We start from the raw sequence: 26,997 nt of genomic DNA, 5'->3' as shown, positions 1-26,997 counted from the left end.
ATGGATCTGATCCCAAACTTTTCCACGGAAACCTGGATATGGTTACCAGCCTGGTGCTCCTCTATCTGTGAGTAAATTGCTCAGGCTCCTCTCCTCAGTGATCAAGACTTGGGGATGCAAATTGGATAATTCTTTCCTCTACCTTTTTGGAAAATCCAAAGAGAAAATAAGGGGATGTTGCTTCAGTGTGTGGGAAGCTAAGATCTACAGTGTTGCTATTGGTCTTGTGCAAATCCCTCCATGGGGATAAGCAGGCCTTCCCCTTCTACTAAACTCCACTTTCTGTGGATAGGAGAATAGAATGACCTCAGTGAGACTTGGGGTATCCTCTGATTGAGTCTCGGTTTTTCCCCATATTAACCAACCAGAGCTCAGCAGAAGCAGATTACAAATAGCTGGTCACTGTGATGGGAGGAGCTTCTGCAAAGTCTCGGGATTGTGGGGATGGGAGGAGCTTCTGTGTCATCTTCACCTAGTTTCTGCTCCCTTGTCCCTCCTCTAAGACCATTTATGTAATGCCCCTAGTATACCCCAGGCTCTGTGGTAGGCTCAGATTGCCTCTTTTTTTTTTTTTTTTGTTACTCATCCTTAAGTATCCCAAACCTGGTTCTTCTTTATAATGTGAAGAATTATTTGCTTCTAAGTGGTGAATCTTTAGGGCAAAGGAGACCCGACTTTGATTTTTTTCCCTTCCTGGTTTCCCTTCAAGTTCATAGCATCTGTATAAGGAGTTACTCCTTCCCAGCTATGAGATCTACTGGCATCCTCAAAAGGCAGACACTCTGAAACAATTTGGATTTTAAATATTTTCCCTCTAAGTTCCACTGGGAGTATCAGTCAAAACATCTATCTCTGTACTTCCTTTCTAATTGGGATGCCTTCATAAGGGTACAAGTGAAGAAGGAAGTTATCCTGAGTCCCAGGATAACAAACATGTGACCTAGGCCACTGTAGACAGCTCATTCTCTGTGTGTGTGTGCATTCAAGTGCATGCGCGTGTGTGTGTGTGTGTGTGTGTGTGTGTGTGTGTGTGTGTAGACACACCTATGAGTCCATGGATAGTAGATGCTCCTTCCTCACCAAACACATCACTTGATTTCTATCACCAATTAATATTAATAAATGATAAACACTCATGGTAATATGGAAACAGACATTTCGAACATGGTTTTATTCTTGGAGAAAAATATTTAAGATATCATGGCAACATCTTTCCCATTTGATCATGTTTTACAATTATTTGAAAGATTTCATTTCATTCTATTTGATCCTAAAACTTCAGTGAGATATGCCAGCAGCCTTCTTTCAGAAGGCTAAAATGGGGCTGTTGCTCTCAGTATTTGTGACAACAAATTGTGTGAAGTGACTTCATCTGTTTCTAAGTGTCAAGAATGTAAGACTAAGGCATAAGCAAATACATGGGACAGACTGTACGTATGGTTCGAAATAAACTCAGCGAGCAGGTTTTTTTTTTTTCAGTTCAACAGTTTTTGCTGTGCTTGTCCATCAGGTCATGTGAGTTTTTCAGTGTAGGTGGATAAGGAAGAGAATGGGACAGTGATGGCATGAACTCTTTTCAGGTATGAGTTAGGATAGTGGTTTTCAACCTGTGGATCGTGACCCCGTTAGGGAATCAAGCAACCCTTTTTTAGGGGTCACATATCAGATACCCTACATATCAGGTATTTATATTAATAGTCATAACAGTATCAAAATTGCAGTTACAATGTAGTAAATAGTTTTATGGTTGGGGGTCACCACAGCATGAAGAACTGTATAAAAGAGTCACAACATTAGGAAGGTTGAAAACCACTGAGTTAGGAGAAAGTAAGAAAATACTCCTCTCCTCTCAAGGACAAAGTCTCAGATACACTTTTGGGTTGCAGCCCCCCCACTGAAGATCAGAATAGCAGACCCATTGGCATCCAGTTTCCTAAATGACACGATCAAATGAAACTATGTAGAAGTATTCTAGCCTGAATCTCACATTAACAGTGATGTTTGGGGACATTTGTAAATAATTCACTGTAGGACTTAGAGCCAAAACAATTCATCTACTTTTTGAGTTAACCTTTGTGGGCCTGGGGAGTCTCTCAGATAAATGTGGAGGTAAAAATGAAGATCAAAAATAATTGCTGCTGTTGAAGTTTTTGTTGTTATTTGTTGCTTCCATGTTATCCCCCACTCCAGTTTGAATGTTACAGTTCCTGTGTGTGTAACTGATAAGCCTGCACAATATACAGTGACAATCCCTAAGAACTTGATCTCCCACTTTACAGATACGGAACCTATACACATGGAACTTTTAAGAATTTGGGGATTTCTGGACCCAAACCACTGCCTTTCGTGGGAAATATTCTTGCATACCGAAATGTAAGTGTTGACTGAGTGCTCTGCTTGGATTATTGAGGTTGCCAAAACTAGCTTAGTTCCTTTCATTAGAAAGGCCAGATCTTGGGTGACAGTTCTCAGGTTTTATTATTATTGTCTTTGGAGGACGTGGTTTGGTGCAGCTGATCAGCTCAGACCTCGTTCAGATTTGTGAGCCTCAAAAAAATTTGCTTTTTTTCCAGTATATATTCTAGCAAGGGACAGTAATGCCTCTGGAACCTCTTTTTAAGTTCACACATAGTTGTTTGTTTGTTCATTTGTTTATTTAGAGTGTGTGAGTGTGTGTGTGTGTGTGTGTGTGTGTGTGTGTGTGATGTGTACATGAAGGTCAGATAATCACTAGGAGAGTTGATTCTCCTCTTGCACCTTGTGGGTACTGGAATCAAACTCAAGTCAACAAGCGTGGGTGGCAGATGCCTTCATCTACTGAGCCATCTCACTGGCCACTTTTGTTTCCACAGCTGAAAACATCACAATTGAAACTTGGCAGAAGTTTTGCTTCATTTCGTTTCTCAGTTTTGAAAGTGTTCTAGTTTCCTTTCTGTGGCTGGAATTAACCATTCTGAACAAGGGAGGTGGCGAGATGGTTCAGAACATTTGCTCTTACAAGGAACCTGAATTTGGTTCCCAACACACACATGGCACCTAACAACGTCTGTGACTCCAGTTCCAGGGTATCTGACACCTTCTTGCCTGATGGGACACAAGGATTGCACACAGGACACACACATACAAGCAGGCAAAGCACTCATACAGGTAAGATACAAATAAATCTTTAAAACAAAATGTTGTGAACACATTTTGAAGGAAAGGTTTTCTTTCATCTTACTAGTTGGGATTCATCATTGACAGATATCAGGCCAGGAAACTGGGTCAGAAACCATGGAGGAACCTGCTTCCTGACTCTCTCAGGCTCTTGTTAGATATCTTTCTTAAAGGGCCCAGAACTACCTGCCCAGGGAATGGGAACAGTGAGCAGGGTCTCTGACATCAATTAACCATCAAGATAAGCCCCCACAGACATTGGCTCCACAGGCCAATCTGATCTTGGAAATCTCTCAGTGGAGACTCCCTTCTCATATTATTGGCTCTGTCAAGTTGATAATTAAAACAAACTAGGACCAGAAGTATAAAGTCAAAGAAAACGGTTAAATTACATTGTTTCCTGTAGTTATGACATCTCTCTGCCTTTCTGTGTTCAGTAGGGAGCCTGAGAAACAAGGTCTCTGTCATTCCTCCCTTGCTTGTTTTCTCAATCAACAACATGCCTGAGACTTACCCACTCTCTAGATTAAAAGAGGCCCGGAGTTTGTTCCAGTTTCTAATTTCTCTGGTGTTCCAGAGAGAGCTTATGAGGTAAACAAAAAGGACTCTAAATATGGAGATAAACAATGATGCCTGTTCCTGGGAATCTCCCTCGATTTCTCTTAGCTTCTGTTTCCTCTTACACCTAAGAAAGGAATGACTTAGAGTCCTTGCATACTTAAGGATGACACGTGGGGAAGCAAAAACACTTTAAAGAGACAAGGTATTCACTATTATTCATAGACAAGAGTAAGCAGCCATGCGTGTACAATGTTGGGGGGGAAGTCTGAATGATTACAAGTTCCCCCATTTCAGACATCTCCTATATTCTCTCTCCCTCTCATTCATACACCTAGGAACAACAACATTCCTCTTACTGCCAATGATGGATAGTTAGCCTGATTTAGTAAGATTCAAATCATTTAGATATAGATAATCCCAATTAGAGATAAGGACAGTCTACTTAAAATAGGAGGCAGGAGCAGCAAGATGGCTCAACTGGTAAATGTGTCTGCCACCAATCCTGACCACCTGAGTTTGATCCTTAGAACCCACGTGGTGGAAGGAGAGAATTGACTACCAGAAGTGGTCCTCTGTTCTATACAAACACACACACACACACACACACACACACACACACACACACACACATCAAATAAATGTAAAAATAATAATAATGCATTTTCATTTTCTTTCTCTTTCCAGGGATTTTGGGAGTTTGACAGAGAATGCCATAAAAAATATGGGAAAATATGGGGGTAAGTGTTCTGGAAACTTCCATTCGTTTACTTGAAATCATCACGTACCTCAGTGCCTGGAAGACATCCATAGCCCATAGCCTCTTGAGTTGAATTTATGATTGTATGTATTTTAAATGCTTTTATACACAGGTCCCATATGTCTTCAGGTACCATTGGTTCACAGACTAAATTAGTCTAAAAAAAGTTGCATTTTTTACTTTTCTCCCAGACTTAATGGTCCAGGGATGGCTCACTTGATTTTCTGCCCAGTATCTGGCTATTCAATTCAATATCATGTATACACCACCCAGACTTAACAAATGTTCCCATTTATTTCTAACTGTGATCTCTTTGTAGAACTATTTTGTGTATAATGAGCTACATTATACTTCATGTCATGAGACTCATGTGATATGTGGTCAGAATTCCTGACTTGAACTAGGATCTCATATAGTTGTGTATTGCACAATTTGGATTATGGATCTTGTAACATCTGGATCAGCATCTGGGTTCTGGGCATGCCAGGAACAGAATAGTTGAATCCTTTCAACTATTAATTGAATCCAGAATTGAATTCTGCTTTGCCAATGCAGGTTTTATGAGGGCCGACAGCCTGTGTTGGCTATCATGGATCCAGACATAATCAAAACAGTGCTGGTGAAGGAATGTTATTCTACTTTCACAAACCATCGGGTAAGCATCTATTTTTTAATTATTTCAGCATCTATTCATGTATTTACACATTTGTTAGTTTTTTTTTGGTCTCTCTCTCTCTCTCTCTCTCTCTCTCTCTCTGTGTGTGTGTGTGTGTGTGTGTGTGTGGAGGGGGGCATGTGAGGGGTGTGTATAGTATTGTGTAGTAGATGTGCAGTATATGCACACATGTGTATAGATGTCCCTGCCCAAAACACATAAGGAAGCCAGAGAAGCATATGAGATGACCTGCTCTATCACTTTTCATCCCCTTAAGATGGAGTCTCTACTGAGCTTGGAGCTAATCTGGCAGCCCAAAGCCCCTGACATTTTCCTGTCTCTGTCCCTCACACAGCTGAGGTTACAAACATGTGTGGTCATGCTCAGCTTTTGAAGTTGGTGCTTGGGATTTGAACTCACCAAGCAAGCTCTCTTACCCACTGAGTCATCTCCCCAGTGCCATGTTTATGCATTAGGTTTTTTATTGTGAAGTGATTCTAACTTCATAGGGAATTGAGTAAAAATGTACATGAAGATTCCATCTATGTTTCCTCCATTTGTTCCCATGGTAATATCTGTAGTAACTGTAAATTTAGTATGTTTCTGTGACAGGAAATTGATAGAATCCATATATATTATTCAATTATCATCTATTTTATGTGCCTTTATTGTGTGTGTGTATATGTGTAATGTCATACAAAATTAACACATCTATAACAGCCAACAGACAAGACAAAACTGTTCCTTCAGTGTTGATGAGGCTCCCACTTGCTAAGCTGATAGAGTGGCCATGTACAGCTTGTCTTTTCTTCTTAATGGGAATCTATGCTTATTTTCTTCATTATTAGCATACATTTATTATGCAAAATAATGAGTTTTCTTATGACGTTTCTTACCGTATATAATGTACTTTATAAAATCTTTCCATTACCATCTTATATCTCCCTCTCTCTCTGGTCTTCTTCCCAAATATACCCCTTCTATTTCCATGGCATTTAAACAGTCTAATACAGATATTGCATATGAGAAGAAGCATGTGATACTTTCTAAATCTGGCTTGTTTCTCTTAACATGATGATCTCCAGTTCCATCTAATTTCCTTCAAATAACATAATTTTGTTCTTCTTTATGACTAAAACAAACTCCATTTGTGTGTGTGTCACGTTTTCTTTATCCATTCACCTATTGATAGGCACCTGTAATAACTAATCTTGATTGTCAACTTGACATATGCTAGAAAAGGGAACTTCAGTTGAAGAATTTTCTCTGTCCAATAGGCCTATGAGCATGTCTGTGAGGCATTTTCCTGATTGTTAACTGATTTAGGAGGGTGAAGCCCACTATGAGTGGTACCATCCCTAGGCCAAATGACCTTGACTATATAAGAAAGATAGCTGAACATGAGCCTTGGAGCAAGCCAGTGAGCAGCATGCCTCTTTTGGTTTCTACTTCAAGCTCTTGACTTAAGTTCCTGACTTGGCTTCCCTCAGTGATGGATTACAACCTGTAAGCTAAAATAAACCTTTTCCTCTACAAGTTGCTTCTGGTCATGGCATTTGTCACAACAACAGAAAGCAAACTAGAACAGTACCTAAGCTGATTCTACACCATGGCTATTATGAATAGAAAAACCAAAAAACATGAGTGCACTGGTATCTCTGTGGTACACTGAGTTCAATTTCTTTACTTTTATACCCAACCGTACTGTAATGAATTGTGTAATAGTTAAATGTTCAGGCTTATGACATTTCTCTACACTGGTTTCTATGGTGGCTGCACAGATTAGCATTGTAACCAGTAAGATACAATAGTTCATTTCCAGCGTATCTTCACTAATGTTTGTTTAATGGGAATCATTCTGTAAGAGGAGGGAAAAAATCTTATTTGAAGGATGCAAATACATCTATTTTTCCTTTTGTGGATTATGCTTTGGTAGCATGTCTGAAAATTCTTCCCATAAACCTCCTTGTTGTTTGCTTGTTTTTCTTTAAACTTCTTCACAGTTTTAAGTTTTAATCTGTGATCTATTTTGTGTTATGTTTCCAGTTTTTCTGACATAATTGAATCACTTTTGCACCTGTGGGGAAAAAGTACCTGGGGTCTTGGAAGATGGATCAATGTATAAAAGCAGTTAGAACACAGCCTGTGTTCAGCTCCTCATAACCCATGTAAAAGCTGGACACAGTAGCATATACATCTGTACTCCCAGTACACACCTATGAAGAAATGGAAGTAGAGACAGAATTTGTGAAAACTTGCAGACTAGCTGCCCTGGCCTAAGCACTGGGAAACAGCAGACACTGTCTCAAACAAGGTGGAAAGGTGAAGATCAACATCCAAAGATTCTCCTCTGGTCTCTACACACTTCATGGTATACACACACACACATGTGCACTCATTCATAAGAAAGTACACACACTCACATAAACACACACAAATCAGTAGGGAAAACATTCTGGTGTGGGAAAACATTCTGGTGTGGAATCATATCAGTTTAGACTACAAAGAGTAAATTCATTAAGCCAATGATTTAATGATTGTATTGAGGACCAAGAAAGAATGAAAATCATTTGGGGCTGTGTCTGTGGATGGACTACTCATTCACTGTTATGTACTATAGCCCTGTGTCTGTCCCTCCCAGAACAGCACACAGTTGATTATTGTAACTGCATTGTGACTCCACATGAGGTACAACAATTGGTTCCTCTTTTTTTTTAGAATCCTTTCTATCTACCCTTCTTTCATTGTCTTTTCATGCAAATTCAGAATAAGCTTTATTGATGTCTACACATGAAAATCCCACTTACCAACACTTGAATTAAATCTTTTGATAAATATGGAGAAAATCACTGTTCTTAGCACTTTGAGTTGTACGTGTATTGCCTACATGCATGTGTCCATGTGTGCACATGCAGACATAAGTGTAGGACATTGGGTGTCCAGTTTTATCATCCTGCCTTATTCTCTTGAAATAGGGTCTCCCACTGAACCAGAAGCTCATTGCTTCATCTTGGCTTGATCACCAGTGAACTATTTCGATCCACCTGTCTCTGTTCTCAGCACTGCATTTATTGCACCTGTAGCCATGCCCAACTTTTTCTAATGTGAGTGCTGGGGATTCAAACTTGGGTCCTCATGCTTGAGTGTCAGTGGCCACATCAGAGGAGCAGGTGGCAACTGAAGTTCAAGGTGTCAGCCCACCAGGAGGCAACTCCCGCATGGATGAAACTTGGATAGACAAGGCCCCAAGGCCACAGACCACAGAATGTCTTTTGTTTCTACTGTGCCTTTACATGCTTTCCACTGCCATCTTTCTCTGGTATCTGGTATGGTGTGAATGGGTGTGGGGAGATCCCAACTGCCTGTAATGTAGTGTGTTTATCTTATAGAAACATCCCATTCTACTGGGCAGTTTTACTTGTGGATTATTGTGAAGATGATTCCTTCCTAAGCTGTATTGTCTAATTGATGATAATAATAATAATTTTAGTTTTGATGAATAAAAATATATACAAGGAAATGTTACACATCTAGGGCCTATGAGTTTCACCTAAGGAGCTGCATAGATTTTAGCTCAAGTTAATGATTAAGATAAGCAATTGAGTCCCAGGAGCCAGATTGGCTTGAATTCCTTTAGTCTTAATGCTGAAAGACACAGGTTTCAGTGTGCATCATTTCCTAAAACAAAGCCTTATAATAACTTCAGGTTGGATCAGATGTTTTAATAGTAGCTTTAAGGTGAAAATTCCAAGAACATAATCTAAAATTTTATAAAGGGTGAGGGATACTGTAAAGTCAGAGAACAAATACAAAGCATCCTATTTATTACTAGCTCACTCACTTTTCTTGCTAGAATTGGTTGATAAACAAAAATGATAATTAATTCCTTATACCCATTTTCCCCCAATCTCTTGATATAAAAAACTATTGATGAATGGGTATGCACCCTAAATATTTAAAGTAGAGCTGACTGATTTTTTTTTATATATAAAAGTTTAGATTTGTGATTCCTTTAAGATTCCTTATAAGATTACCTTTCAAGGTAAGTAATAAAGTAATTGGCCCTTTCTTTATAACTAAAAAGTGCAGCTTACCAATAAAAGACCTGACTGAGAAGAATATCTTGCTTACCTACACAGTTAATCTACAGAAAGTTGCTTGGGTATGAATGTACAAGGGTTCTTGAAATAATTTGTTTTTCTCCTGTAATACGTAAGATGTTTAATCATGTAAGGGATATGGAAAGCAGGCTGTTATTTACTTGTATTCATTCCCTTGAAAAACAGAATGTAACTACACTGTAATTTTTATATTGCCTGAAAGATTTTGCTGAGATATATAAGCTGTAGGGGAAAGAATAGAGATAGAGTCAGAGAGAGTTAAAATGGGCTGCAAGGAAAACATCAAGAATGAGAAAGTTAGAAGGAAAGCATCAAAAAAGAGAGAATTAGGAGGATAACTTCAAGAGAGTAAGGAGGAGAAGGAAAACATCAAGAGAAACAGAAGGGACATCCCTGGATAGAGATAAGAAAAGAGAATGTGGAACACAGAATGAAGAATAGAGAATAAGGGAGGAAACCATCAAGAGAGAGTGTAAGTGTCTTTTCCCCTAACCCCCTCAGATAGAAAAGTCTAGTATGTGCCCACTCTGTGGATTCCCTTTGAGCCATGTGCTCCTGGGGGCTTAACCCCCAGGCAGCAATACTTCTCTCTGTATCGTTCCAATTTTAGTATATGTGCTGCCGAAGCGAGCACGGCAGCAATACTTAAGAGAAAAAAGTTCTCTTACCTGATGAGCCATCCCCCTGGCAGAGTTGTCTGGTCTGAAAATATGATGTGCTCCTCCATTCCTTCAAATTTGTTTGATTTCTTTCACCAACATTTTTACAGCTTCCAGCATACAGTACATTTTTTGTTAGATTCATACATAAAGCATTTCATCTTCTTTTATTTGTTTATTTTACTGTTTTATTTTATGTGTATGGGTGTCTTGATTGCAATATGTGCATACTGAATGTCTATGGAGCTAGATGAGATCATCAAAATGCCTGGAACTAGTTAAAGATGATTACTAGTTGCCATGAGGATGACTGAATCAAATCCTGGTCCTCTGAAAGAGCAATTAATACTCTTAGCCACTGAGACATTTCTCTAGCCCCTAGTATTTCATTTCTTTGGGTCGGTTGTAAAAGTGGTTGTGTGTTTCATGTAGTCTTGCCTACTCTCACTTGCCTTAGAAATGCGCCCGAATATTTGTTTACTTATCTTATATCTTACAAACGTGTTTGCGCTCACATTAAAAAAAAAAAGTTGAGCATGGCCACATGGGGACAGAGACAGGTGGATCCCAGGAACTCACAGCCAGCCAGCCTAGATGAAATAGTGAGCTTCAGATTCTGTGAGAGACCCTGTCTCAAGGAAATAAGGCAAAGTGACAGAGCAGGACACCCAACATCCTCCTCTTATCTCTGCATGTACATGCATGGACACACACACACACACACACACACACACACACACACACACACACGTGTACATGCACACAATGAAAAACACTAAAAACAATGATTTTTCTCTAAATTTATTATGTTGAATTCAATTTTGATATCATAGGTAAACATTTTTCAGGGATAGACATCAAACACAAAATATGTTCATTTTAAAATACAGAATGACAAAAATATCCATTTTTGTACAAAGCATGTGTTTTCATAAGCATAAGGTTCAAGGAGGTAGTGCCAAGTCTGTCATGAGGTGGAAAGTATGATCAACTATACCTAAAGAAAATCAGTAAGAAAAAACTTACATAGAATTACATTATTTCTTCCAAATAATGCCTAGATTCTTTCAAATACTGTTATTGTCTTCTCAATAACACTTTGAGAAGTGTTTTTTTTTTTTTTTTTTTTTTTTTTTTGGTTCGAGACAGGGTTTCTCTGTGTAGCTTTGCGCCTTTCCTGGAACTCACTTGGTAGCCCAGGCTGGCCTCGAACTCACAGAGATCCGCCTGGCTCTGCCTCCCGAGTGCTGGGATTAAAGGCGTGCACCACCACTGCCCGGCTGAGAAGTGGTTTTTTTAAATCACTTTTTATTACCCCTTTATCAAGAAGCTCTTCCTATGAGTATGTGTAAATGAATAACTGGCCTGTCTTTACAAGGCCACCAGTTGCCATCAGTTCCTTCCTACTTGGCGCAGACTAGAAGGATGTACCAGGTCTTGTTGCTATCTAGTCCCCCTGAGGCAGTGGTTTCCCCTGTTATGTGGAACTTCTGTAGAAGAAGGATGCTAGATTATAAAGTTCTAAAGCCACATGTGTTGTCTAGGTGCCACCTCAATCCTCCCAGGGGCTGAAGCATTTGAGGCAAATGTTCATTTGAACATGTTACATTAACTAACTATACAGTCACAAATGTTTTTAAATAAATGATAACTGTTTAATTTTTTTAAATTATTTTTATTTTTATTTTGCAATACAATTCAGTTCTACATATCAGCCACGGAATCCCTTGTTCTCCCCCCTCCTGCTCCCCTCACCTTCCCCCCAGCCCGCCCCCCATTCCCACCTCCTCCAGGGCAAAGCCTTCCCTGCAGACTGAGATCAACCTGTAGACTCAGTCCAGGCAGGTCCAGTCCCCTCCTCCCAGGCCGAGCCAAGCGATCCTGCATAGGCCCCAGGTTTCAAACAGCCAACTCATGCAATGAGCACAGGACCTGGTCCCACTGCCTGGATGCCTCCCAAACAGATCAAGCCAATCAACTGTCTCACCCATTCAGAGGGCCTGATCCAGTTGGTGACCCCTCGGCCATTGGTTCATAGTTCATGTGTTTCCATTCGTTTGGCTATTTGTCCCTGTGCTTTATCCAACCTTGGTCTCAACAATTCTCGCTCATATAAACCCTCCTCATTCTCGATAATTGGACTCCCAGAGATCCACCCAGGGCCTAGCCATGGATCTCTGCATCTAGATCCCTCAGTAGTTGGATAAGGTTTCTAGCACGACAATTAGGGTGTTTGGTCATCCCATCACCAGAGTAGGTCAGTTCGGGCTGTATCTCGACCATTGCCAGCAGTCTGTTGTGGGGGTATCTTTGTGGATTTCTGTGGGCCTCTCTAGCACTTTGCTTCTTCCTATTCTCATGTGGTCTTCATTTACCATGGTCTCCTATTCCTTGTTCTCCCTCTCTGTTGTTGATCCAGTTGGGATCTCCCACTCCCCCAAGCTCTCTTTCCCTTGACCCTCGCCCTTCACTACCCCCACTCATGTCCAGGCTGTTCATGTAGATCTCACTCCATTTCTCTGTCATTGGGCGATCCCTGTGTCTTTCTTGGGGTCCTGTTTTCCAGGTAGCCTCCCTGGTGATGTGAGTAGCAGTCCAGTCATCCTTGTTCCACATCTAGTATCCTGCTATGAGTGAGTACATACCATGTTTGTCTTTCTGAGTCTGGGTTACCTCACTCAGGATGATTTTTTCCAGATCCATACATTTATCTGCAAACCTCATGATGTCATTGTTTTTCTCTGCTGAGTAGTATTCCATTGTATATATGTACCACATTTTGTTTATCCATTCTTCAGTTGAAGGGCATCTAGGTTGTTTCCATGTTCTGGCTATTACAAACAATGCTGATATGAACATAGCTGAACAAGTGCTCTTGTGGTATGGTTGAGCATTCCTTGGGTATATGCCCAAGAGTGGTATAGCTCGATCTTGGGGGAGATGGATTCCCAATTTTCTAAGAAAGCTCCATATTGATTTCCAGAGTGGTTGTACAAGCTTGTATTCCCACCAGCAGTAGAGGAGAGTTCCCCTAGCTTCACATCCTCTCCAGCATAAGGTGTCTTCAGTGTTTTTGATCTTAGCCATTCTGACAGGCATAAGGTGGTATCTCAGAGTTGTTTTGATTTGCATTTCCCTGATGATTAGGGATGTTGAGCAATTCCTTAAATGTCTTTCAGCCATTTGAGTTTCCTCTGTTGAGAATTCTCTGTTTAGTTCTATAGCCCATTTCTTAATTGGACTGTTGGGCATTTTGATGTCTACTTTCTTGAGTTCCTTATATATTCTGGATATCAGTCCTTTGTCAGATGTGGGGTTGGTGAAGATTCTGTAGAGTTCTCCAAACTTATGTATGACAATATCTCTTTTGCTTTGGATTCTAGGGTTTAGGTCCAGTGGGGTATTTGAAAAAAGCAATCACCTTATCTCAGAATGAAGAATGGAAGAGATTAAGAACATTGCTGTCTCCAACCTTCACCAATGGAAAGCTCAAGGAGGTAATGAAGTAATAAGCTTTTCAATGGAAACATGAAAAGCAGATCCTGCGGGTAGGTAGATCACAGTCCTTTTCCAAGCAGTGTCCTCTGAGTTGAAACTTCCTAAGAATGTCCCTTCATGTTAATGGGACTTCTTGCTTTGTCCTTAGGAAAGCTGTGTCCACTGGGAACTGAGCCCCCTCAGCTCACTATGGATGTCGTTTTGTTTTATGTATAGATGTTCCCCATCATTAACCAGTATACAGACTTGTTGGTGAGAAACATGAGGCATGGAGCAGAGAATGGGGATCCCATCATCATGAAAGAGTAAGTACTGGTACAGTCGTTGGGGACTGGGTTGTTGTGTCAACTACTTTTCTGTTGCTGTAACAAAATACTCCAACAAAAGCAAAAGAGAAAGGCTTCATTCCAGCTTACAGTTCTGTGGGGCTACATGTCCATCATGGCAGGAAGACATGGTGGCAGGAGCAGGAGGCTAGCTGATGACACTGCATATAACATTCAAGAAACAGGAAGCCCAGCCTATATAGACACAAGATCTGGCTGTAGCAACCTACTTCCTCTAGTGAGGCTCCACCTCCTAAAGTTCAGAGCCTTTCAAAACAGTACCATGGGCTCAGAACCAAGTGTTCAAACACATGAGCCTATGGGGGCATTTCATATTCAAATCACAATAGTTGTTAGTAGACATTGTAACTGCCTACTGGAATGCTGAAGTTCCCACTGTTAAGTCACCTCAGGAACCAGACAGGAGGGAGCTGTCGGCGTTACAACTGATTACAACAGCTCAGTCTTCTGCTGAGGTTGAGACCAGTGGAAACTGGAGACCTCTCTGTAGCAAGCCTTATGACTGTAATAGGCCATTCAAGAAAAAGAGCATATCCCAGGAGAAGGTAGGATGGCTATAGATGAAAGGATATCACTTCTGTATATGGAAGCCATGGTTAATCTCTCTAATAATTGTTATTTGGGAAATTCTAGAAAACAAAATAGATAGTTTAGAAAAAACAAATATTTACATTTGTTAGTGTAGAGTCCATGGAAAATAGACAGCAGAGAAAGCACTCAGCTCATATTAGGACACTGTGTGTGTACCAGGGAAGTTAAAATGTAGAACTTAGAGCAATTTATATCTCATCATGGGCTTATGAAGAATATCAGTGAAGCAGTAAATCTTCCCTAGGATCAGTGAGATTGCTCAGGATGTAAAGGAGCTTGCCACTAAGTCTGAGGACCTGCGTTTCATCCCCAAGACCCACATACAGGAAGGAAAGAACTGACTTCTCCAAGTTGTCCTCTAGATGGATGCCATGGTACAAGTGTACCCACATAAATACACACACATGCATGCACACACACCCAACAGGAACAGGTGCATAGACATGCAAGTTGCACCCAGGGTCAATAGATGAATATGTAACCAACCCGCTACTTCCTTTTTATCCCATTTCTAAAAAGTTCAGTACCTGTAAGGCTGTAGGTATTGCAATCATTTTCTTGGATAAACTCAGGCTTTCTGAGTTATTCAAGAAACACTAATGTAACAATATTCAACCCTCCTGGTAAATGAGGAACATGTGGGCACATAAGTAGAGGTTTTTCTCTAGTGTCTGGGGAGAGAATTTTTGTGTTTTACCAGGAATATTGTTGATTTTCACAACTTACACCAATACTTCTGCCTTTGAAGCAATGTCAGCTCCCCAGGGTTGGGGAAGAGCAGATCTATTGGTACCTTGAGCATGGGGTGTGCTCCAGGGAATTAGTAACAGTTGTTATGTGTTGTACGGAAGATGAATTGGCTTTGGGCACAAATACCAGTGGTGCAGAAATACCTGATACAATGTTCTCAAGACAAAAAGACAGCCTACAGAATGGGAAAAGGCCTTCACCAACCCCACGTCTGACAGAGGACTGATCTCCAAAGTATATAAAGAATGCAAGAAACTAGACATCAAAATACTGAACAATCCAATTTAAAAAATGGGCTAAAGAGCTAAACAGAGAATTCTCAAAAGAAGAATCACAAATGGCTGAAAGACATTTAAAGAAATGCTCAACATCCTTAATCATCAGAGAAATGCAAATCAAAATGACTCTGAGATACCACCTTACACCAGCCAGAATGGCTATGATCAAAAACACTAATGACAGTCTATGTTGGAGAGCAAAGGAAACACTCCTCCACCGTTGGTGGGAATGCAAACTTGTACAACCACTGTGGAAATCAGTATGGAGATTTCTCAGAAAATTGGGAATTGATCTACCTCAAGATCCAGCCGTACCACTCTTGGGCATATACCCAAGGAATGCTCAATCATACCACAAAGATACATGCTCAACTATGTTCATAGCAGCACTATTCATAATAGCCAGAACCTGGAAACAACCTTGATGCCCGTCAAATGTTCTCTTTCTTAGTCCTCTCGGCATAGAGAAGCATTCCACATTGTCTTAGTGAGGCATGGTACTTCCACATTCATTATCTCCCACACTCTACCCACACCTTTGCAATTTGTCTCATTATAGGTCTCTTTCTTTCAATGACTCCATTTCTTCTGATATCTATTCTAATCTCATATCTATTTCTGTGATAAAATGCCCTGAAAAGAAAACAAGTTAGAGAGGGAAAGGGTTCATAATATCTCACCGTTCCAGGTTTCAGTCAATGTCGTTGCAGGGAAAACAAGGAAGGGATTTGAAGCTCCTAGTCACATCCCCAGTCAAGAACAAAGAGAAATACATTCACATTTGTGCTTAACCTTTTCTACCCTTATGCAGTCAAGGTCTCAAAACCTGGGAAAGATGCTGCCCAAAGGGGACTGGCTCTTTCTACACTCATTAGAGCAATCCAGGCAATACCTCACAGACTCCCTCAAAGGCCAACTTGATGCAGACAACCACTCACTGAGAATCTCTTCCCAGACAATTGTAGATTGTGTCAAGTTGACAACTAAAACTAACCCTCACCATATCCATGTCACAACCTAGCACAAAAATAGTGTTAACACTGTCATCTAATAAACTTCTCACCAAAAAGCATGAGGGAGGCCTAGATTCACCAGAGCAGGGTTTCTGGCAGTGTCTGCCTTGCCTTGGCTTGTGAATTTACTCCCATTTCATGCATTACATATGTTAGAAGGAATAAGAAGAGGCATAGACATTGATTTCCATGTGTCTCTCTATTCAGCATCTTTGGGGCCTACAGTATGGATGTGATCACTGGCACATCATTCGGAGTAAACATCGATTCCCTCAACAACCCACAAAATCCCTTTGTACAAAAAGTGAAGAAGCTCTTAAAACTTAATTTCTTCGATCCATTGTTCCTCTCAGTGAGTACGTGAACTAACATTTCATTATTTCTGTTTTCTTCCGTGTTTATTGATTGATGGTTTCACACATTTTATAATGGATTTCAGTAATTTTCATTCCTTCATTCCTCTCTCTCCTCCTCTCCCTCCCCCACTGGTACCCTTCTTAGAGTTTTGTGAACTTCATTTCACATACGTTGTACATGGTCCACTAAAATAGGCCAATTCATAGCTTTCAGTGTATCTAAAGATATCCATGGTCATCACTATTGTCAGTTATGGAATCTTTTTGGCAATTCAGAAACCCTACATTTAGCCATCAGGTCTCTCTGCCTTCCTCAGGTGTAAGCAACACTTCCTATAAATGGAATTGTATCATTTATCACCTTGTGTGTCTAGTTTCCTCTATGTTTTCAAAAGTTCCTGTATCTTGAAGGATGTTTCAGTATGCCCTTTCTTTTAGTGGCTGAATTTGTCATTAAAGGACACTTGAAATTTTTTCAAACTTATGGCTGTTATTAATAGTGTTGCTCTGAATATTTTTATGCAACGGTTTTCATTTCTTTTAGACATATACTCAAATGGAAATGGTGAGTTGTACAGTAATGTTTAATGTAATATATTTACTCAGGCTGGAGAGATGGCTCGGTGGTTAAGAGCACTTGCTGCTCTTCCAGAGGACCCAAGTTTTTAGTCCCTGGCGTTCATGTCAGATGAATCACAATCATCTGTAATTCACACAAGGGCACCTGAACTCACATGCACAAACCCACATACGGATATACACACCTACATGTAATTACAAACAAAATAATAAATAAATAAATAAATAAATAAATAAATAAATAAATAAAGCCAAGTGTTTTGGGCAGGGGTAGTACAAGCCTTTAATCCCAGCACTTGGGAAACAGATGCAGATGATCACTGTGAGGTCGAGGCCAGCCTGGTCTACAGAGTGAGTTTCAGGACAGCCAAGGCTACACAGAGAAACTCTGTCTTGAAAAACCAAAAATAAATAAATAAATAAATAAATAAATAAATAAATAAATAAATAATAAATAATAATTTGAAATACATAATACAATCCTTTAATTCTGGAAATTCCTTTAATCACAATACAGTGCTGGTTTTTCTTTTTTTCTTTTTTCTTTATTAAGAAATTTTTTATTGATTTTACATACCAACCACAGATTCCCCTCCCATTCCTCTTCCCACTGCCCCCTCAGTTTCTCCCCGCCCCCAACACACTCTCCATCCCCTTCTCTGAAAAAGTAAGCCCTCCCATGGGGTGTCAGCAAAGCCTGATACATTCAGTTGAGGTAGGTCCAAGCCCCTCCCTGCTGCATCAAGGCTGTACAAGGTGTCCCACCATAGGGAATGGGCTCCAAAAAGCTGGCTCATGCACCAGAAACAAATCTTTCTCAGAATGTTTTGCATCTATAAAGCCATTTTGCTTATTTTCATTTGTATTGATATGGCTGTATTACACAGCAGCACACACCTGGGGAGAATTCTACTTGATTACAGTAACATAAATCTTCTTGAATTATAATAGTCACTTGGTTTGGTGCATTATTATTTTGGTGAGAATTTTGCAACCATATTTATAAGCAATATTAGTTTGATGTCAGTTTGGTTATGGGATTAGGGCACTGTGACCCTGTAGAGAATTTTGGAGATGTTTTACCTCTCTTCTGTATTTGAAAGTGTTTGGGGGAAACTGGCATTGAATCTTCTGTGAAGAGTTGGGAGAATTCACCGCTGAAATCTTCTGGTCTTAGGCTTTTCTTGTGGACAGCATTCTATCACTAATTCTATTACATCACAGGTCTATCATGTATGATGTGCAAATATTTTTGAGTCAGTTTCTATAGTTTGTGTATTTCTAGGAATTTGTACATTCTAGCTTAATTATGCGATTGTTATCTTCCAGTTATTAATAGAATGCCTTAATATGCCCTTGTGTTTTCAATAACAATATGATTCCCTTAAAACATTCACTATGCACACTAGTAATCTGAGTCATCACTCTATTTCTAGAACAATCCCAGCTAACATTTAACTATTGCTGAAGATACTTTTGTAGAAGCATCTTTGGCTTTCACTGTTTCCTCTATGTTATTTTTTATTTTATTAGTTTCTACTCACTGATTTCCTCTATGTTTTTATTTTATTTTATTATCTTCCACTTTGATCTGTAATATCCATCCCCTCTCTGCCTGAGGTGTGTTTGCTCTTCTCTCTTAATGGCACTTCTCCTACAGTGTTGCCATTTAAGATCAATTTTTTTTTCTCAACACTCAAATTTTCTTCTGGATGTTGCTTTGTCTCCGTCTTCGTAAGGATTTTCTTTATTGGGGGTAATATTATTAGTGTTGCTGTTGTTATTATTTGTGTGTATGTGTAAGTGGAGGCACACTTGTGAACATCAGAGGGCAAGATGTGGGAGTCAGGTATCCCCTTCTACCGTGGGCTCCAGGGACCAAACTCAGTCAGTTTCCACAGTAAATGATTTCACCTGCGGAGTCGACTCACCAGCCCCTACTAGTTGTTTCTATCGTGTCTTTTTTCTCTTTCCATTTCAACACAAATTGGAATTGCCCCATAGTTCTTGAGCTTTGGGTTATGGAGGAGTGTGGTGATGAATAATTTATGTATTACCTCCCCAACTTTTCTTCTATTGTCAGTTCCTGACTTCATTCCCTGATGGGTGAAGAACACAGACTGTGATATTTCTAACCTGAAAACTCATTCTGTGTGTGTATGTGTGTGTGTGTGTGTGTGTGTGTGTGTGTGTGTGTGTATGTCTGTCTGTCTTTATCTGCTTGCCTGTCTGTCCATCTGTGTCTGCATGTGCACACACACACACTCTCTCTCTCTCTTACATATATGCAGATTAGACCCCCCCAAAAAAAAAGCTTTGATGTCGTTCCTTATATTCCTTCCACCTTGCTTGAGACAGGTACTCACTGGCTTGGAACTTCATTCAGTAGGCTGGGCTAACTGGCTATTGAGCTTCCAGAGATTCTTTGTCTCCACCTCTCATGCTGCCATTGCTGAGGTACTGCACTTGGCTTTTAACATGATTTCTGCACAGATCCTCACATCTGCAAGGAAAGCCTTTTACCCACTGAGTCATCTCCCCAGCATGAAAGCTCTTTCTTGAGCACCATGATTAACTGCAGCACAGGACTGAAGTCTGATCTATCCAAAAAGACCTTAGTTCAACATGTCAAGGGTGAGAGGTCAAGGAATTTAACCCTGAAACCATGCAGCAGGCACCATTGATATCACCTCTACGTCAGTGGCCATACATTGACATGCCCTTTCCCAGCCAGTGGCCTGGAACCTGGGCAAGAGGGAGAGTCTTGCTTGAGATCCTGATAACTTTCACTGTTCTGCATGTCAGAATAAATGTAATCATTCAGGATAAAATTTGTATTTTCCCCACGGTTTCTCTTTTCTCCCCTCCAGTACTCTTTCTATTCCTTATCCCAGTATTTGATGCACTCAACATGAGCTTGTTTCCAAATGATGTCATGAGCTTTTTTAAAACTTCTGTGAAACAAATGAAAGAGAATCGCATGCAGGATAAAGAAAAGGTAATAGCTGGTCACACGAGGTCGTTCATTTATTGATAAAATGTTAAGATGTTTGTTTGTGCATTTATGTTCCATATAATTAGACTATGTTAAGAACAGGAAAATTTTTATATTTTTGAAGAAAATGAAGCATTGGGAATACAGATACAAAATAAGCCAAGTAGAAAGCATTTAAAATCAAACAATACATATTATGATTGATCTGCCAATAAAACAATATTTTTAACATGAAAAATTCACATGCTAGAAAAAAATGTCTTGCATTTGAGAGGATGTAAATTAGTTAGGGGGATTATGGAAAATTTTATGGGTAAAACTTAAAAAAATTAAAGATTGTAATTTCCTCGGCGCTGAGGCTAAAACTCAAGACCATATGCATGGTTGGCAAACACATCGTCCTTGAACAATGGTCCAAGTTTTCCTGTGTATCCAGCTCAACCCTATACTACAGTTACATATTATGAACAGAGTTTGTGACTTTGGTGTTGGGTCAGGAGATCTCAGTGGAGCAATCATTATTAATGGCTCATTTCTTCAAGTATTAAGGTCTTCTGCGATCTTAGATCTTTTAGATTCTAAAAAGGTGATATCAGTTGTGCCTGCTGCATGGTTTCAGGGTTAAGATTACCAGGGGTAAAAGATGAGCAAAAATCTAAAAAGTAGAACTCCCATATGATCCAGTCATCTTCCTCATCTTGTTCCTCATCTTGTTCCTCATCTTGTTCCTCATCTAAACCATGGTTTATACTCATCTCCTTCACCTAAAATGTATGCCCTGGACTTATGAGATGGGTCAGCAGATAAAGGCACTTGCTGCCAAGCCCAAAGACCTGAGTTCAAACCTCAAGACCCAAATGGTAGAAAAAGAGAACTCACTCTTGCAAGTTTCTCCTCTGACTTCTAAACACATGCTTTGGCCTGCTGGAGTCTACACGCACATCAATCAATCAATCAATCAATCAATCAATTTAAAAAATAAATGAAATGAAATGTATTTCCTTTCCTTTCAGGTTTATCTGATCTGGAGATTGTGGCCCAATCCGTTTTCTTTATTTTTGCTGGCTATGAGACCACTAGCAGTACTCTTTGCTTTGCTATGTATTTGCTTGCCACTCACCCTGACGTCCAGAAAAAACTTCAAGATAAAATTGATGTTGCTCTACCCAATAAGGTGAGGATATGGGACTTGGAGAGGACAGTGGAGAGAAGTATTGGCAAGTATGGCTCCTTATCACATTAGGTGAGAATCTTTGCATGGGGCCATAAGCATCGACTCTTCTACCAGCTTTATTTAAGAAAGATAAGAAAAGATAAATCAATGGGAAATAGGTATCAGGTACTACTTTTAGGATTAATACATCTTTGTAGATAGATGTTGGTACAGATTTATCCATTATCTGTCACCAAAAACTACCAAGAAACAACCACAAAAAAAGCAGTGGATGAAAGTGTGAGCTTTGGTGAGTCAAATGTCTTGGTAGTCAGCTCTGCTGATGTTGTGGGGTGTGTTGTTGCCTGCTGTTGGCTGGGTGTGACTGGCCTTGGCTGGACTGGGCTAAGCAAATGGATTTAGCTCTGCCCCACACATCTCTATCTGCTCAAAGGTGGCCTGAGTCAAGCTCTTAACCCTACATTACAGTCTGTCTAAAAGTCCCATAAAGTAATAATCGCACATTTTCCACATTGGGCTTTACAACTCTGCCCAAACTGGAAGACTGTGAAGTGTAAGGTTACCTGGTCTGTGAGGTTGTCAGTTTGGCTTATCATTCTCTTCAGAGCTCACAGGCAAGTCCTGAAAGAACAACCAGCAAACTGGACCAGCAACAGAGAATGGGGCTGAGGGACGGATGGATCCTGTTCTCCTTGTGACTTTTACCAGGGTTGGAACTGAGCGTTTTGATGGCAATGACTGTATCTGTCTTTGTCATCTGTAGTCCAGAAAAGACTATTAATACCTCCTCAGATCACTTAAATGTTTTTGCTGTAGAGCCATGCTGCATGTTTTTATTTAATTTTAAACTATTTTAATTGAAATAGAATTTCATCACTTTCCTCCTGCCCTTTCCTCCCTCCAGCCCGTGCCTCAAACCTCTCCCATCCCCCCACTCTCAAGTCAATAACCCCTTTTTGATTATTATTGTTATACAAATATATACATATGTTTGTATGTATGTACACACACATATATGTATGCATATGAGCAATAGTAGCTATCAAAGATTATCTGAGCTAATGTTTCTAGATCTTTTATATAATCGAAAAAATGGCCATGCAAGATATTTATAACTAAATAAAAATAGGGATTTGCTTAAAGGCTGTAAAGATGGTTCATCAGTTAAGGGCTGTGACTGCTCTTTCAGAGGACCTGAGTTCAGTTCCTAACACCCACACCAGGAGGCTCACAACCATGCGTAGCTATAGTTCTAGGGCCTCTGGCCCCCTCTTCTGGCCCCCGGAGCACATGAACTCACATGCACAAACCTCTACAGAGGTACATGCACATAAATAGAAATAAAGTTTTTTTAAATAGAGATTTGCTATCATCTGTATTTTGTAGAATTTCATGCATATGTGTGAAAGGTAACACTAACTGTGGCATATTGTTATTGAATGTAACTGTCATAATCTATTAGTTATGGTTCCTGACATAAGAAATGAAAAAAGTAGTACCTGGTAATGCTGAGGATTCAAGGCCCTTGGTTTGGCATTATCCTAAAGGATTACTTCTCAATGGGCTATCGAACAGGTTGAGGAATGTGAGATATTAAAATGCTTTGTAGCCAAGTGATGGTGGTGGTGCATGCCTTTAATCCCAGCAGCGCTCAGGAAGCAGAGGCATAGGGGAATCTCTGTGAGTTTGAAGCCAGCCTGGTCTACAGAGATAGTTCCAGGACAGCCAGGGCTGTTACACAGAGAAACCCTATGTCAAAAAAAAAATGCTAAGGTTCTTTATCAAATAGGAGTTATTCTGTGGAGCTCCAAACATCTCAGTAGTACTCTGTCAATGAAAATTAATTCAAAATATTAATTTATGAATCTCTCTCCCTTTCCCTCATCACCTCTACCTCACTCTCCCTTTCCCTTCCTCAGGCACCTGTCACCTATGATGCCTTGGCAGAGATGGAGTATCTGGACATGGTGGTGAATGAAACTCTCAGATTATATCCAGTTGGTGGAAGACTCGAGAGAGTTTGTAAGAAAGATGTTGAAATCAATGGGATGCTAATTCCCAAAAGGACTGTGGTGGTTGTACCAACCTTTGCTCTTCACAAAGACCCAAAGTGCTGGCCAGAGCCTGAGGAGTTCCGCCCTGAAAGGTACAGAGATATGGGAAAGAGAAACTACCCAGAACTGGACTAGTCCGAGCATGGTGTGTCTCTTGGTATTGAAGACATATTTGTAGTAACAACAGTCTATCTGTGTGTCTCTCTCTGCCTGCCTGCCTGCCTGCCTGCCTGCCTATCTGTGTGTCTGTGTAAATTTTTAGGAAAGTATAACACCTGCCAAAATTTCCTCAGCACTATCTTATTTTATGAATTATGCTTTTCATTCACCTCAGGCTTTCCTTGCCATTCCCATTCACTGTCCCCATCATCTTTAGAGAGCATCTACATCTCCCATTTGACTAGACTTTGCCTCCTGGATCTTCTATTATGGCTGTAATGGTGTCACTGTGGGCCTGGAGGCCCTCCTCCACTAAGCTAAGAGCAGCCCTGCTGAAGATAGAGGAGCCCATGGGTCCTCACTGTCCTGTCTCTAGCTGTCATTCTAGACAACTCCCTTATACTAATGACTCTTCAAGGCCAAGTCACCTTCTTGTCTAGAAGCCTGAGACATCCTTCTTTGGAGATGCCTCAAGCAGATTCTTCTGGAAATTTTGGAACCACAGCCAGACTTCACTTAAATTTTAAGTCTAAAAATACTATTTTCTTGATCTCCTGTTGGACCAAAACAGACAATGGAGGTCTTAGCAATGAGGCTAGCCAGTCAGAGGAGCTATGATCCAGATATGTACTGACCCCTAACTGTGGACTTTCTGCTGTCAGAATACATGCCTTAGCAGCTGTGGCATGCATGTTGCCACCATATTTACTGAGGGGGTCAATCAAGGTTGGTCCATTCCGTATGACTTCTGTGTTCCCTCCAGCCTCAGCAATTCCACCTGTAGTGTTATGATTATAGGAGCACAAACCACTGATTTTTATTTATGTTGATTTTTTTAATAGTGAAACACATGCCTATTTGTATAGAGACTACTCCAAACACTGATAAAAATCCAAATATTAATATATGTCTACTAGAGAGAATGTTTGACAAGTGCCCAAGAATAATATATAGAAATTATATACAGAGTAATATATAAAAATTATATACTCAGCACTCTAAATGGATCTCTGTGTGCCTATCAACCATTCACCCATGTCAGCTGCTCCACACACATCTTCAACAACTCTCCCAACTGCCATGTGGTGTGTGTGTGTATGTGTGTGTGTGTGTGTATGTGTGTATTATGTATATATAACATACAACTCACAAATACTTCAGAATTTTCTTCAAAATATAAATTATGGTTTGAAATACATAACCACATTACAATTATCACCCACCTTAAAATCATTATTCTTCTCTTAAATATTTAAATGATATCAAATTTAAATAAAATGTGATTACTCTTCTGGAATTTTATACCCAAGGAAACATATAAAGAAAAACCTTGATGATATGACACTGGAGTGATTTTGGGTATTTTGTAAGATATCGACTTAAATACTCAACAAGGAAGGAAAGGAAGTAGGAAGAGGAAAAGAAGAGATGGAAGGGAGGGAGGGAGTGATGGATGGAGGAGAATAAAGAGAAACAAACAAAAGAAAGGAGACGTAGGGAGGTAGAGAGAAAGAAGGGAGGAAGAAATGGAGGAGGAAAGGAATGAAGGGAGGGAGGGTGAGGGGAAGGACATTAGCAAAAAGAAAAGAAACACAAGGAAGGTGGTCAAAAACAGAAGAATTGAGAGGAGTGGAGAGAACTATAGAGTGCAAATGAAAAACAAACAACTTTCAATAGTGGCAGGTGTGTTATCCTCGGAGCCCAATGAACACGTGACCAGAAGTGTTAGTAGAGGCAAGAACATGCTTTCGTTCTACTGGTCTCATTTCTTTTGTGTCAGAATATGCACACATCACTGGGCCAAATACACTCCTCTTGTTTCAAGATAAATTTTCTTAAACTGGGTGTGGTGACGCACACCTTCAATCCCAGCACTCAGGAGGCAGAGGCAGGTGGATCTCTGTGAGTTTGAGGCCAGCCTGGTCTACATAGTTTCAGACCAGCCACAGCCACATAGTGAGACCTTATCTCAAAAATTAAATAATAAATAAATGTTCTTTTGAACAGCATTGACATCATCTCAACGTGACTTAAAGCTTCTCCATGGTAAAGACAAAGGGAGAGGCCTGTAGCCTACAATTTCTACAGTATATCACTCACTCCAATGCCTAAGAAACATCATGGAAGACAAGGAGGACAGATTGTGGTGGCTAGAGGGTGGGGAGGTGTGCTATAGAATTAAACACACAGCATCCATGACTTCCTATAAAAGACTTGCACATGTGCACACATGCAAGCATACACACACACACACACACACACACACACACACACACACACACACAAAGAGGCAGGAAAGTAGGAGGGGACTAGTTGGGAAGAATGGAATGAAAGAAGTGGGATCACAGTGTATTGTATACAACTAAGAAGCTGTCAAAAATAACCTTTAAAAGCCCCAGCAGAATTTTGACAAGCAGCCCAGGCAAGCACCCTGCCTACTATTGCTTGTGGTTATCTAAGAAATATCAAACAGGAACTGTTGTGGGGTTTTATGATTTGTTAACTTGTCTTCATCTACTCCTGTGGGACCAGGTTCAGCAAGAAGAACCAGGACAGAATCAATCCTTACACATACCAGCCCTTTGGGAGTGGACCCAGGAACTGCATTGGCATGAGGTTTGCGCTCCTGAATGTGAAAGTCGCTCTTGTCAGAGTCCTGCAGAATTTCTCCTTCCAACCTTGTGAGCAAACTCAGGTCAGTGTGCTTCCTCACTAAGTTACATACAGCTTGTTTTTTTTTTTTTTTTTTTTTTTAAATTTGGGCCATTTATATGCAGAGAAGTATATGCTTGCTCACTTTTTAATTTACTCCATAAGCCAAGTAATTTCTTTTGTGATATCTGTTGAGGTTTACAGCCTCCACTTTGGGACGCTGTATCTTTTGCTTTGAATATAAATATATTTATATTTTTTCTATATATATAGACTATATATATGTATGTATATGTATATATTCTAAATGCAGAGGCTGAAGAGTGGTTCATTCACGAGAATGCCTGCATTATAAGCATGAAGACCAGAGTTTTATCCCCAGACCCCAAGTATTTAAAATCTTGGTTCCTATGGAAAAACAACTGGGGAAAAGGTCATTTTCATGTGCACGTAAAGCAAATTTGTCCTTGATGAATCTCTTCCTTGCTTCTGTGCTTGGTGATGCTTCGTTGCTTGGCTCTCACTGTGTTTGTGTAACTGTTGCAGATCCCTTTAAAACTGAAAAAGAAAGGATTTTTTCAGCCAGAAAAAACCATCATTCTAAGGGCTGTATCAAGAGATGAAACCATAAGTGGAGCATGA

At 40.1% G+C, this 26,997-nt stretch overlaps 1 pseudogene; it reads left to right on the top strand.

Moving 5' to 3' along the window:
- Positions 1–26,997, top strand: LOC131900875 (cytochrome P450 3A9-like; annotated as a pseudogene).

This window comes from Peromyscus eremicus, unplaced genomic scaffold (assembly GCF_949786415.1).
Source record: "Peromyscus eremicus unplaced genomic scaffold, PerEre_H2_v1 PerEre#2#chr23_unloc_1, whole genome shotgun sequence".
NCBI classification, from domain to species: domain Eukaryota; kingdom Metazoa; phylum Chordata; class Mammalia; order Rodentia; family Cricetidae; genus Peromyscus; species Peromyscus eremicus.
This window is presented reverse-complemented; position numbering and strand designations above follow the sequence as displayed.